Raw genomic sequence first — 14,450 nt, forward strand, 5'->3', positions numbered from 1 at the left:
AGACAGGAAGGGAGGGAGGCGAGGAAGGAGGTGAGCCAGTCTAGGGCCTTGTGGTGGATTCCTGCGCCAAAAAGGCGTGCGAGGAGGGTTTGGTGGCATACAGTGCCGAACGCTGCAGAGAGGTCCAAAAGGATGAGAGCGACGGTCTCGCCCTTGTCCACTCTGGTTCTGATGTCGTCTGTGCAGGCTATGAGGGCAGTTTCAGTGCTGTGGTTCTTGAAGAATCCAGACTGGGAGGTGCAGAGTGTGTTTTTTTTCTCAGTGTTATATCATGTATTGAACTATATGTGTGTAACTGTGTGCACCTTGTCAACCTGTCATGCTTCATCTTATTATATGTTGCTTTTGTACTTTACCTTTACTTTTATGGTCAATTTAAAATGACCAATTAAGTTGAATTGACTTGACTTGAATTGAGTAGCTGTGATAGTTGGCTGCATTTGGAATTCCTTGATCTGTGTTTTTCACATCAGAATGAACTTGCAGTTAATCAATCAAGGGGAAGGTGACTTTATTTTTCTCTAGTTGCAGATATGTTCATTTAATTTTTGCCCTTCCAATGAATTTCTTTTAGCCTTTTTTTCCATTTTTTTCCCTTCCATGTAACCAAATATATATATATATATATATATATATATATATATATATATATATATTATACACTCATATAAAATCACAGTGAAGGAATATTGAAGTATTTTAAATGGAATCATGATTCCAAATTATTTTTAATCCAGCGCATGCATATTTTACATAAAAAAATAGTGTGTGTTCATAAGTTTACGAAAAAGTCCTTAGGGTATTGTTTTTATATTTGTTTTGGTTTGTTGCTTGATCCCTTGTTTTTTTGGGTTATAATCATGGAAAAGGAAGTGTTATCAACATTAGTTATGCTGTTAACCTGTAGGTTTGACTACAACAAATAGTTGTCAAAATGTGCACAGTATTGTGGGGGTAGAAGCACAATATTTATCCTTCAGCACTTAATAATGTTTTCGAGAGACAGGTTCAGGGACTTTAAGAAGTGATTCATGTCCAAGATTTCCAGCTCCAAACATCTTACTACTGACATTCATTAAAGTTGATATTTGTTGCTGATGGCCGTTATCCATGTACTCATCAGTGCACTCTTGATTGTAAATTGTAGTACATTGCCCAGATGCAGGTCTCAGCATCTAACTATGTTGCAACAAAATTGAACATCAAGAAGTTTAATCAGTAACCTTCAAATGTGAAGTGTGCCTCTTTCAACTGATAAGGAATAAACAAAATAACATTGCATTAAAGTTGACTGGAAATAGTGAAATTGAATGCCTACTTCAAGAAATCATAGGCTTTGAGCATGATGTACGGACTTTTCCCTTCACAAAAAGTGGTTGCAAACTGTGCACCAACGTTTATGCAAATAGAATGGAAGTTTTTGAACCAACCCGATTTACTAAAAGTTTGATTGGTTTACAAAATTCTGAATTGTAGTGGGTCACAATTCCACCTACCTCATTATTATGCCCAAGGCAGGTAGAGATTTGTGACCGACTACAACTAGTTGAGGTTAGCAGACTACCACGTCTGTGAAAAAAGCAATATTTTTTTAAATGTAGCCATTTATCTAAAAGGAAAGTGTGACATGTTTAAGAAAAAATGAAAAGTTAAACAAAGTTCTTTAAGAAGTAGGCAGTGGCTTGATGCAACACTTCCTGCTCCCAAAAAAGGCTCTTTCAGCTTTCTCAAAGGAAAAGGCATCCCCTGGGGACTATCCTCAGAAATATAGATATTTCTCCTCTGTACGCCTCTCATGGGAAGGAATAATATTTTGGTGCATTTCCAGATTTACAAGTCATGGTAAATCTGGGAATGCATCAAAACCATGGGATCTCCGTGAGAACATCCACCACAATGCCCATGGAACACCTACCAGGGGCAGAGTAGCACAATGCAGAGATTTGCTTTGCATTGCATTAATCCAGACTTTTGAGGCCATTCAGAGGCAATCAAAGTGGTTTTGCAGAGCTTCATAAATCTGTCTTATAGATTTGTGTTGCACATTTGCCACATTGTGTGGTGCAAACGTGATGAAGAGCTCTTAAAATGTTGCCCCTAGTTTGCAATTGCAATCATTACGATGGGCTGCAATCACTTTGAAGGTGGCCTACAAGTAACAACAGACCATGTAAATTCGAGCAAATGTCACCTGGTGTACATTGTGCGAGCAAACACTTTCATTCTCTGCCATTTTGATTGTAAAGTGAGTGAAATAAAGTGCTTTTTTAAGTAGGAATTTCTTACAAACGGAGATTAATGAATAAATGGCATGTATCCTTGGCACAGAGTTTGAATTCTTCACTTGTAAACAATTGTGTTTCTCCATAATTATGCCGGAGAACATAAAGCATGCAATTGACATGTTTTGAAACATTTGCATTTATTCTCAAAAGAAGCACCACGTGTTTTTCTCATTTTAATTCTCAGCCCCGCCAAGTACCGTGCTTCAAGCATTAGTGTAACACATTTCAGTGTGGTGGTCTGCATCACCACACTGAAATGGAAAATCACGCGTTATAACACCTCCTCAGATATCAAGCGGAGTGCTGCTATAATGCACATCATCGACTGAGCTGCTGTGGCTGAGTGTGGTGACCACAGCTCCTAGAAGGCTAAGGGGCTGTTGGCTCTAGCTCTGCTCTCAGTCGAGTACTGCTACAATGTATCTAAGTAGGTTTGTATTAACAAACCGAAACACATCCCTGGGTCGACACACACTCATAACTTAAATTGAGGTTACAGTCAGTGCTCAATGGTTTGACTAGTAAGAAGTAGACTGTAGTGAGGGAGTGCATTACACAGTTTAATAGGCTCAGGTGGGGGTGAGTCACTGGTCTGTCGCATCCAGCTACCACTTGCAGTGTGAGTGGGTGCCATTCCATTAAGTTTTGGCTGACCATGGACAAGTTAGTAAATGCACTGCTCTGAGTTCTCTGACTTTGCCGTTCACATCACCACAGGTGGGACGAGTGGTGGTGGGGATGAGGTCAGATCGATTTATTCCTGTGACCCAGCACTGGCCCGGGGCATGGCTGACTCTCGCTGTAGTCTCAGTGATGGGAGGAAAGCCAGGCTGAGAGCCACTTAGCGCAGCTGCTGCCAGTAAAGATGGAATCAAAGATTGGATCCCGCCCACCTTTGAGACAGGCTTGAACACAGGCCAGAGTGGCTGACTCATTACGAGTCACTGAGGTAGGCCTTCCAGCTGGCATGAACAGAGTGGATGCAGCAATACAGCTACTCGCCGTTCGCATGAGCACCCTCAGCACAGTGGTAATCACATCACGCAAGTTTGACCCAGCCCCAGCCCATGGGTCATGGCTCTGACAGCCAGGCTCAGATGCCATGAAGAGTCATCATGCAGAACCATAATAAGTGCCTGAGTGAGAACTGTTACAATAGCAGTAATTTGTTTACTTAAACCTAAATTGTTATTAAAAAGGAAAACACACCAGAAGCAGACACTTCTGGGACTGCCTGTGCGCCATGTTGAATTTCTTAGAATGACCCAATCCACGTGCGCAACTGGCTCTCATGTTATAGAGTCCAGGTAGGGCAGCAGATCCCAGGGTGGCTGGCCGCTATTGAATTTATACTCAGTGTCAGAAATAATACAGCCTGGCCCTGACACAGAGAAAAGATATTTAATGTATTTCAAAGTCAACTCTTCTGTGACTGCATGTGCCACATTGCTTGTGAGACTGAGCTGTCGATGTGGACAAGTGACTCTCATGTTATAGTGAGTGGCATGGCGGCCCCTGGAGCTGTTGCTCAGACACTATTGATTTTATACTCGGTGGGTGTCTTTAATTTTGAAATAATACAGCTGGGCCCTGTGGCAGCGGATATGGCGTAGGCTATGTGTGGCCTTCACATACTGTTTCAGACTCATCTGCTGGGTGTTCCATGTGGGGCAGAGATGCAGCCTCAGCAGTGTGATGCTCCATTAATGAATTGAATATCGGGGAGGAGCCGGGGGTCCAGTTGATGTACTTGCTGGTTAAACTCGTTGGCAGGGCACCTTCGTTGTTTTTCTGCCAGCCTACCCGGCAACATGTGCCTGAGTCTCTGACCCCACATGTCCCATGCTCAGTTGCCTGTCTGTACCCCAGCCTTTGCTACCTGGAATTGATCCTGTTGCCTGGCAACACTAGAAACTCTTCAACTTTCACATACTCTGTGTCCATGAGAGTTAAGCAGTTGGCACTTATCTTTAAAAGCCCGAGCAGCCTGAGGCACACTTCTTTCTCAAAACATCTGCACAGTGCAGCCACCAGTTATGAGAGCTCCTCACAGTCCAGTGTGGGTCCACTCCTGACTTGAGAGAGACTGACTTCAACAGCTGAGTGAGAGTACAGCCGGCTGCGTCAGTGAGTACAGAGAGTCACTGTCTCACAAACAACATAAGCAACTGCCTTATTATTTAGTTTTCCCTGACCCCACCCAGGTGCAACAGTTAACAGTGGTGTTGTCCCTCTGAGTTAGAGAGATGGTTAGTCATTACATTGACACTGCAGTGATTTCAATGTGCAGGCTATTGGCAGTTTACTCTGCATCATGTTCTAGTGCAGAGAGGGTTAATATTGCTGTTGAAAGAACATAACAATTCATATTCCCAAAACTGTTTAGGAAGATAGCTGTGAGTTACTTCTTTTAAATAATTCTTACAACCCTATTTTTCTTTACTTGTGCAACTAACTTTAGTCACATGGGGGCACCTGGTTAACACTATGCACAACAATAAAAATGTGACGGTAACTCAGTATATATAAATGTTCCTTGCAAGCTCAGTGTTTTGTTCAATGGCAGTTTTCAGCTGACAGCACAGAGGGTTACTATCGCTGCTGCAAAGAACATGAACCACACTTTTTCACAGAACTGTATATTTTGAGGTTAGTTGTGAGTTACTGCTTTTCTCACAGAGATAAAAAACTGTCATCTGTACTTGTGAAACTTCTGTTCCTCCTGCACCTGGTGCTCACTGACACCTGAGAGGTGGAGGGGGCTTTGAATAAATGGCATGGTTTTAAAACCAACTGGCAGTGGGGCTGATTTCCTTGTGTGTCTAAGAGTTTTCATCATGCAACGATAAAAATGACAAGACAACTCTGGTGAATAAAAGTGCTGGAGCAAGATGAGTGTTTAGTCTAGTGACAATTTTCACAAAAAAACATGAACTATGCATTTTCGCAAACCTGCATTTTATGAGGATTATCTGAGTGACTGGTTTTCTCACTAAAATCCTTTTGTTACTTGTGGAATTGCTGTGCATGGCACAAGAGATAATGGGCGGAGGATGGTTTGTATAACTGTTCCCTGCCTATTTATCTTGCAAAATGTTCAAAAGAAGCAAATATTGTGGTCCAGGAACTGTGTCCTGAGGCTGTGTTTAATGTTAGAGGCGGAGGCTACCCTGCCATTGCAATCTGTAAATTGCCGTTGTTAAACTTCACCAGAGTCTATGTTTTTAAACTGAAACATGTTTTTTACATGTGTTGTTTGATAAACGTACAATAGGGTTCTCAAAAAATGCTTAATGGTGAGAAAAGAGTGGCTTCACAAGTAATGCATTTTACTCTATGTTGCTAATACTGGGATATTGCAATAGTTTCAATAGCACCTGCCCCCCCCCCCCCCCACTAAGTTTGGCTGGTTTTGTTAATGTTTAATACTGCTTGTTTGAATATCGCAACAAAACATACAATTCCCAGAATGCAGTGTGTTGTTAGCTAAACAAAAGCAGTACTAGGTGAAGGCATCCATGATGGTAAACCTGCCTTCACAATTCTCAGAACTTTAATGACACAGCAATCCTGCCGCAAGCTTTTAACGCACATTGCATTGCAAACTAACATGGAAACTGGCCAGCTGAGTAAGTGGAATTGTGAAGCTATTTCCCAAGGTGTATCGTACTAAATCCTTCTCTCTTTGCCTTTGAGCCCAGCCATTGCACAGTGAGAGCTGATAAGTGGAGGAGTAGTGGCTGGGAACAATGCACAAACTTAAAATAGCTCAGGCTTCAACCCAGTGTTCCTTATATGTCTCCTATTATCTTGTGCTTAAATTCAATTTGCTGACACCACATTGAAATGTTAATTTGCAATGACATAGCGTGTTCTGGATTATAATTACTGCATTAGGTACAATCATGAATCCTATAAGTATGCTTAAAGCCTTCATTATTTCTCAACCAGTAAATTCAAATGTGTGTTTTTTTTGTTTTTTTTAATAGCTGTTCGCCGTCCAGCATCTTCACAGTGCCTGTGAGATGCAAGACATTTTTGCAGGACTACTCTGAACAAGACAAGTGACTGCATACTGCATAGCAGAACAGAGTCAACAGATGGGCTGTGAGTACTAAGTCGTTAGTATTTACAGAGGAAAAAACATATCAGTGGTTTGAATTGAAAACACGTCTCACTTCTTAGAAATTAGGGATTTTGTCAATGCCAGAAAGTTGTGAACCTATCAAAGCAGTGTTGTCACTTAAAAGAAACAGGGGGCTAGCTCAGCAACATAATAGATTGACAGGAAGAAGTAGGAGCCCTACCAGTTGGAAGGCAACAACTGCTGGACTTCAGCTTCACTTTGACCATCATGGATTGGCTAAAGCATGCTTTATCACCGTTGGTCATACATGTAGAATGTTGGAAATATTTTACTTTCTTCCACTTCCCTGTCTTGGCAGAATATTGTCTGATAGTGATGGCACTGAGCTCTGAACTTCAGCTGTGAGTTCCAAAAAGGGAAAGGCTGGTACTTACCAAAGGGAATCTAATGAGAAGAAAGCTGGAGTACAGTACAATTGAAATAAATTCGACCTGCCAATGCAAGTTGAGCAATACAAATGTAGTTAAATCAAGTTCTATACTTTAAAGTGTGTTGACAATATATATATATTCCTTATATGTTTTTTTTGCTATCCCTACATTGCCACCTAGGTTTTGTGTTACCAGTTACCAGTTTGAGTTGAATAATATGTTTTAACCCCTTAGGTGCTGGATCTTCCTCACCCTCCCCCCCCCCCCCCCCTACCAGTGCTGAACCCTTTTTTTAGGTATTTGGGGTAGTTTGTGCTTAGGCCTTCATAACTTTTTGTCCACATAAGCTATCCATGCCAAATTTGCACCCTTTCTTTCCAACACACTAGGGATTCTAAAGATGCACAGAGTTTGTGGGTTCCCCAGGAGGAGACCAAGAAATTAGTGAAAACACAGATGAAATTTCATTTTTTTCAGAAAAATGCGAAAAAAGGGCTGCTAAAAAAACATGTGTTTTTTCCGTGAAAATAGCATCAATAAAGGATTTTCAGTGCTAAAATCACCATCTTCCCAGCTTTCAGGGACAGGCAGACTTGAATCAGAAAACCACATTTTTCAACACAATTTCTACATTTTACTGGGACAGACCCCATTTTCACTATTTTTTGTGTTTTCCTACATAAAGGAACAGCTAAAAAATATTTTGAAATTAAGGTGAAAAAAGAGCCATTTCCAGCCACATTTTCTTCTATACCTTTTTCCAGCTTTGGCAGATTTTTTAGAGCAATATACCGTTACTTCTGCTGAACTCTTCTGGTTGCAAGGATATATAGGGCTTGAAGGTTCATCAAGAACCCTAGGTACCCAGAGGCAATCAATGAGCTTGCAATAGATTTTCATTGTATTCCGGGTATACAGCAATTCATATGGTGAAATATAAACAGTGAATAATAGGTATCAAGGAAACATTTGTATTTCCGAAATGGGCATAAGATAAGGTGTTGAGAAGCAGTGGTTATCTGCACATCTCTGAATTCTGGGTTCCCATACTAGTTTGTGAATTACAGATTATTTCTCAAATAGACTTCTTTTTTACACACTGTCTTATATGTGGAAGGAAAAAAGTGTAGAGAAAGACAAGGGGCAATAACACTTGTTCTTCTATTCTGTATTCCCTCAAGTCTCCAAATAAAAATGGTACCTCATTTGTGTGGGTAGACCTAGTGCAGGCCCCAAAACGCAACATGGAGGCATCACATTTTTACATTGACTACTGACTTTTTTTGGGGGAAAGTGTCTAGCTGTTAGATACCTAGGGGAACCCAGGATGGGGTAACGTGTGGCACTCTCACCAGGTTCTGTTACCCAGAATCCTTTGCAAACCTCAACATTTGGCAAAAAACACTTTATCCTCACATTTCGGTGATAGACATTTCTGGAATCTGAGAGGAACCACAAATTTCCTTCCACCCAGCATTCCACCATGTCTCCAAATAAAAATGAATTACTTGTGTGGGTATGCCTAGTGCCCATGACAGAAATGGATCACACAACAGTCAATGTTAGTCCTTACATGAGGGTAACGGTTGACCCTGGTGTGATCCATTCCTGATGCAGGCACTAGGAAGAGGCACTCAAGTGTAGTAGCGTTTTTATCAGGACAGGTGGGGAAAAACTGGGTGGTAGGAATTTTGTGGATTCCAGCATATTCCTGTAGTTTGTGTGACAGATATTCAAGAAAAAATTTAGTTTTTATTCAACATTTCACCTTTGCAGGGTGTTATAGGTAAGACAGCTTTGGGGAATCCACACAAGCCATACCTCTGTGGACTCCCTGGGCGTCTAGTTTTCAGAAATGTCTGGGTTTGGTAGGTTTCCTTAACTGGCAGCTGAGCCCGGGACCAGAAACGCAGGTGTCTGCGTAACAAAACCAGGTTATTTTATGACAGATCATTTTGATGTCTCCACAATAAGATTTGGGTGGTGGAATGTGGCGCTTAACTAAATTGGGGAGCTCCCTAGAGAGCACTCTCTCTGCTCCTGCTGCCACATGCACCTGCTCTCTGGGTTGTGCTAACCTGCTATTGTCCTGTTGCACAGACTGTGCTTGCGAAGGGACAGCAGGATTATCCTCTTCATCTCCCTCAGAATCACTGGAAGAGGAGTTGTCGGAAAAATCACTCGCAGAGACTGCGCCATGGTCTTATCCCTCAGATCCTACATCAGAGCTGTCTTCCTATAACCTGAGTTAGGGCTTGAGTAGCAGTCAGGCAATGAGACTCCATCTCTGCTACTGGCTAACCTCTCGCTCTAAAATACTATCCTATGTAGACAGTTGCAAAATTGCTGGTGAGTGTGATGTGTGCAACAGTAAAGGTCAGTCACCTTACCTTCGCTTATTCCCTCAATCAGCACGTTCTCTCAAGACACTCAAAATAACAAAAAAGACACACTGTTACTTCACCTTGTCACATACCAATCGTCACAGTCTTTAGCTCCTCTGGCGCCTAGTCCAACAATCATTATTGGTGCTCACACTCCCTTGACCTCCTCCTCGGATTCACTCACTACCACCCAGCAAAAGTGCCCTTCATCTCTCCATAGCCCCCCTCACACATACATAAAATTTGTATTATAGCGCAGGTAATGTCTGGCTTTACGTATCCACTCAGCTATTTACATAAAATACATATTTGATCTTTGCAGTAGGCATATAAATCTTCTGCGCTACTTCATGGCATCAAAACTGCCACTAGACAAAAGTCATATCGTTTTGTAGCAGAAACATAAACACAAGAGTTACGTGACTTTTTTATTGCTGCCTAAAAGCTAAAGTTTAAACGCCTCAGTTGAAGTATGTGCATTGCTTTGAAGAATCAAGCTTCACCTTCAAGAGAACTGGTGGCAAATATATATATATATGGAGAGAGAGAGAGAGAGATCACTTTTATATGTGGGTGTGGTTTTCCTGGGAGCCGATCGCAGCCCCCAGGGAAACCACACACGCATTGACAAAAGTGATCTCTCTCTCTCTCTCTCTGTACATATATATATATATATATATATATATATATACATCCTTAACGCAACAAAAATATCCAATAGATAACGCACTCTCAGGAATCCAAAGAATCACCAGTATTTATTAAACACAACGCATTTTGGCTGTCTAGCAGCTTTGGTCACGTGCATACCACATCCAATCCACACTGTTTAAATAACGTGCAGTCAAGAACATAAAAATAGGACTGCTGTACCAAAATAAATCTACAATTAGATAAACCAAGATAACTTTGCCTAGACAGAAATAATTCATATTGTACACTATTATTCCTACACTGCTCAAAATTAACACTGATGCAATGAGTCAAATTATCATTCTATATTGAATCACATTTATAACATACTTCGAGGAAGGGAGAGAAAAAATAATAATAAATAAAAAATATAAAATAAAAATAGTAATAAAAATGAAAATGAAATTGAAAAGAAAGAGAATAAGGTAAGTATGGCTTCTATAAATGTTAAGTAGATTAATTAAACGTCACATTCTTTCATAAGCCAGTGCCCCCATTTCCAAAATATTAATCCCTCTCTCCCTCACCCCTGTTATCAAACATGAATTAATGTAGGAATTATATATATAAAAAACTGTCAATAAGAATTCATTCAATTATCCCACAAATAAACCAAAAAATTGTATAATAAAAAACTGAATACAAAACCATTATGAACACACTATATACAAAGACAAATTCAATGTATACAAATAAAATTTCTTATCTCTATATCCAACACCTAATTAACCACGTGTGAAGAAAGACAGACAGGTTATTAGAAGTCCAAATCTGATCCATCCAACCTCATTTTCTCTGTGAAGACATCATCAAATTAAATTAAATATATTAATAATTATTGCAGAGCTCCAAAGTCAAGATTTCATCCATTAAATAAAGTCTCTATATACAGTTTGCATCTCCAATCAACTCAACATCCCATTATCTCTCTACATTAGTTCTCAAATAAATGCGTGTTAAGTTTCTCACCGGTATTTAAACCCTTCGGTATCTTGGTTTCCAAATCCAGAATATATCTGGATTCTTTTTTATGTATAGACAATTCTCTGTTGCCACCAAAATCTACACCTCAGCATGCCGTGCCAGAATAATCGAAGCAATGCCAGCAGAATCGATGCAGCAGCTGTCTTGGGACTGAAAAATAAATGCATTGCCTGCAGAATTGATGCAGTACCTGTTACACCACTGTTCAATCATCACAGCGCATCTGGATTTTTCACTATCATCACTCGGCATCAATGTATCACCAACCCCACACAGCAGTAAGGAACCGAGGTGTGCAAGGAAAGAATTGACACATCACCTCTCCTGCCAGTAAGGAATTGAAGCATCGTCTCACCTGCGAGGAAAGAATTGATGCATCACCTCTCCTGCGGAGTAAGGAATCAACGCATCGCTTAGATTTTCAGTTGCCTCTCCTCCTTCCTGGCCCAGAGCTTCTTTGATTTTGGTGCAGCCCAGATACTTTGACTTGAAGAGATACACCTATTTATTCATATGGTTTAAGACTTGCTTAAACCCCTGAAAAGTGATCTCTGGGCCTGTTTAAATAGTGCCTTTGTCAATTTTGGTCTTGTTTTATTCAGATAAATATTATCTATTTTTCTAAACTGGTGTGGAGTCCTTTTTGTCATGTTCTCACTGTGTTACTGGATGAGTTATTGCACCAATACTTTACATATTGCCTCCTAAGTTAAGCCTGCCTACTCTGGGCCACGCTACCAGAGGGTGAGCACAGGATAATTTAGGTTGTATTGTTACTTACCCTGACTAGGCTTGTGATCCCTACTTAGACAGGGTGCATACCGACACCAACTAGAGACACAATTTCTAACACTTACCCAAACATATAGACAATGAAGTTCTATTGTGTAATTTCCTCACCAATTCTGAAATGGTATTATCAAAATAACAACTGTGTGAAGTATTGTTTCATCACACACAGTGTGAGGGGACAGAACCACATATCCTGCACTGGTTAACAAATCAAAATAAATTATGTGACAAACAAGCAAAGTCAATTTGAGTACACAGGGTGGATTTTAGCTAAGTGTAAGATTAGTGTATGTTCAATGATGTATGTAGTCTTGGTATTAGTCATAGTTTCACTAAAATAATGGTTTTTGATCAAATCTTGTGTTCTTAAGTAAATGTGTCACACATGGCAGTAAACATGTATGTTGACTATAGTATCAGCAGCCCTAGTATAAGAAGTAGTTATACATTCCAATTGTGTCAGCCACTGTAGTGCAGGCCCAATTCATGTGTAAATGTCAATTCCAAGACATATTCAAAACCAACAGTACAAAATACACATATGTCTCAGCCATTCATACAGTCTAGGCCAAACCGTACAGATGTACATCAACACACATTGACATATTACATCAATGTGATAGATGAGCAGTTTTCCTGGGAAAGTTGGCTATATTTACTGCTTCTCAGTCCACCAATGTTAAAGTCACGAAATCAAATAATATGCTTTCAAACATATCATACACCAGTAACTAACACAGATTAAAACCAAACCAGGACATGGTATTACAGCGTACGTAGATCCCAATCTCAGCACTCTCTTGCCACATCAATGTAAGTAATGATACACCTACAACTCAAAATCACATAGATACATGAGAATTCCCAAAGTGTTGGGTCCAGATCTGAAGTAGAAAGTTACTAGTATCTACATCAGTTTGACCCATATAAAAAAAGTTCTACATTGCCATACCTATGTGACAATCTCAGTCCCAAAGAATTTATCAGAGAAATTTACTGCTTAAACATGAAAGCCAGCATGCAGAAGTGTCCAAAGTCTCAGGACGTGATCAACATTTGATATGAGACTAACATTTGTAAGATACCTGTATAAACAAATGGTCAATAGTATTTAAAACTTATTGTTTAAAAACTATAAGAAATGTGTATGAGTTTGCCAGAATACATAACACACATGGACAGATGGGTGTTTTTGTACTGTCAGCTGACCAAGAATATGGGTTGCAGCCATAGTTCATGACCCTTTTCACCTATCACCAGATGGAGGCAGAAAAATGCTATAACATGGCACCCAGAAGGACTATGAATATTGTTGACAGGACTTTTGGAGTTCTAAAGTCCAGGTGCAGAGGCCTGGATATGTCTGGGGGAAGACTGTTGTACTCCTCCCAGGGTCTGAAAAATCATCTGTGTCTGTGTTATATAGCACAACATCAGTGTTAAAAAAAAATGACCTGTGGGATTATGAAGCAATACATACTGAGGAAATGGACGGGATGAAGACAATGAAGGTTACATCCAGCACACATTGTCTTGTCAGCTGAGACGTGACCAGATAATAGCTCATTTCTTTAGCTAAACAAAATTGTTTCAACGTATCAAATTATAAATACATCTTTGAACTCATTTCATTGTGTTGTCTCTATTTGACATCCAAAGTAAAAATCAAGTCACTCTCATCTTTTTCAACTAGATGCAGGCCTCAGCATGTAACTATCATGTTATCTGAACTGTTGATCAACATGGGACCATAACGCTGAAAAAATATTCAATTAGTACAGCAACCCAATGCGATGCAGGGTACTCCATGAAAGGGAGAGGGCAGGATTGTCCTCTAACTATTAAGCAGTGTGGTGCAGCACAGCGAACAGTCTTGCTGTGTTCTGAATCAGCAAAGTGTGTTTCATATGGTACTCTTTGATTGATGGAACACAAATCTCACAAAATGTCTATACCTGAGGGTAAACCCTCATTGTATGTTGTCTCACCAATGGATTAGCAGGCAGAATGTCATCATTTTGCAGGAGCAACTGTTGTTGCAAATACCATCACAAATCATGAGTGGCAGTTGTCATGGACAAAGGCCTAGTCCTAGTTGTCAATTATAAACTGTCATACGTAAAGAAGTCATACATTTATGGTTGGAGATCCAGTAAACACTACAAATGTGACACCTTTCCGGGCCAGATTCTTGCCACAGTGGACACAATACACATTTTTCATGCTTTGCGCAGCAATGCAAGCAGTCTCCAAGGCCTCTAACAGAACCCAATGATTAGATGAAGTAGCAATGTCTGGTACTAACCAGAGAAATAATACAAGGGAGATGTTTGCCAAATATCACATCACCTTCAGATTACAGAGATGGTAAATGTGCGAAGCGTCCCTGTCAAAAATCAAGCACAAATGTATGTGGACATATACAATCTCACTGAATATGGTGATGTAGGATATGAAATTACCCCTGCATAGTAAGATTCAGTACCCTTGCTCTCAAGGGAGTAGCCAGAAAATTAAAATACCTCCCACTTTGAACGAAAGCTGTTATGGCACCAAGGAAACAAAGCAAGTCATCATAAACCTTCCCAGAAGAGCTTGCTTGCATCTTCCATCAAGGCATCTATCCAATCATCCTTTCATCCACCTGCCGTTATCCACAATCTTGCTTTTAAATTCTATCACTCTTTCATCTAGTATTTCATCTTTTACTGTTGCGTATGTCCGCACATCCATATCCAAATCTATACTTACGTTTCAAATCTATCTATCCATCCAGTCATCCACCCATCCATCC

This window comes from Pleurodeles waltl, chromosome 8 (genome assembly GCF_031143425.1).
Source record: "Pleurodeles waltl isolate 20211129_DDA chromosome 8, aPleWal1.hap1.20221129, whole genome shotgun sequence".
Taxonomy (NCBI): domain Eukaryota; kingdom Metazoa; phylum Chordata; class Amphibia; order Caudata; family Salamandridae; genus Pleurodeles; species Pleurodeles waltl.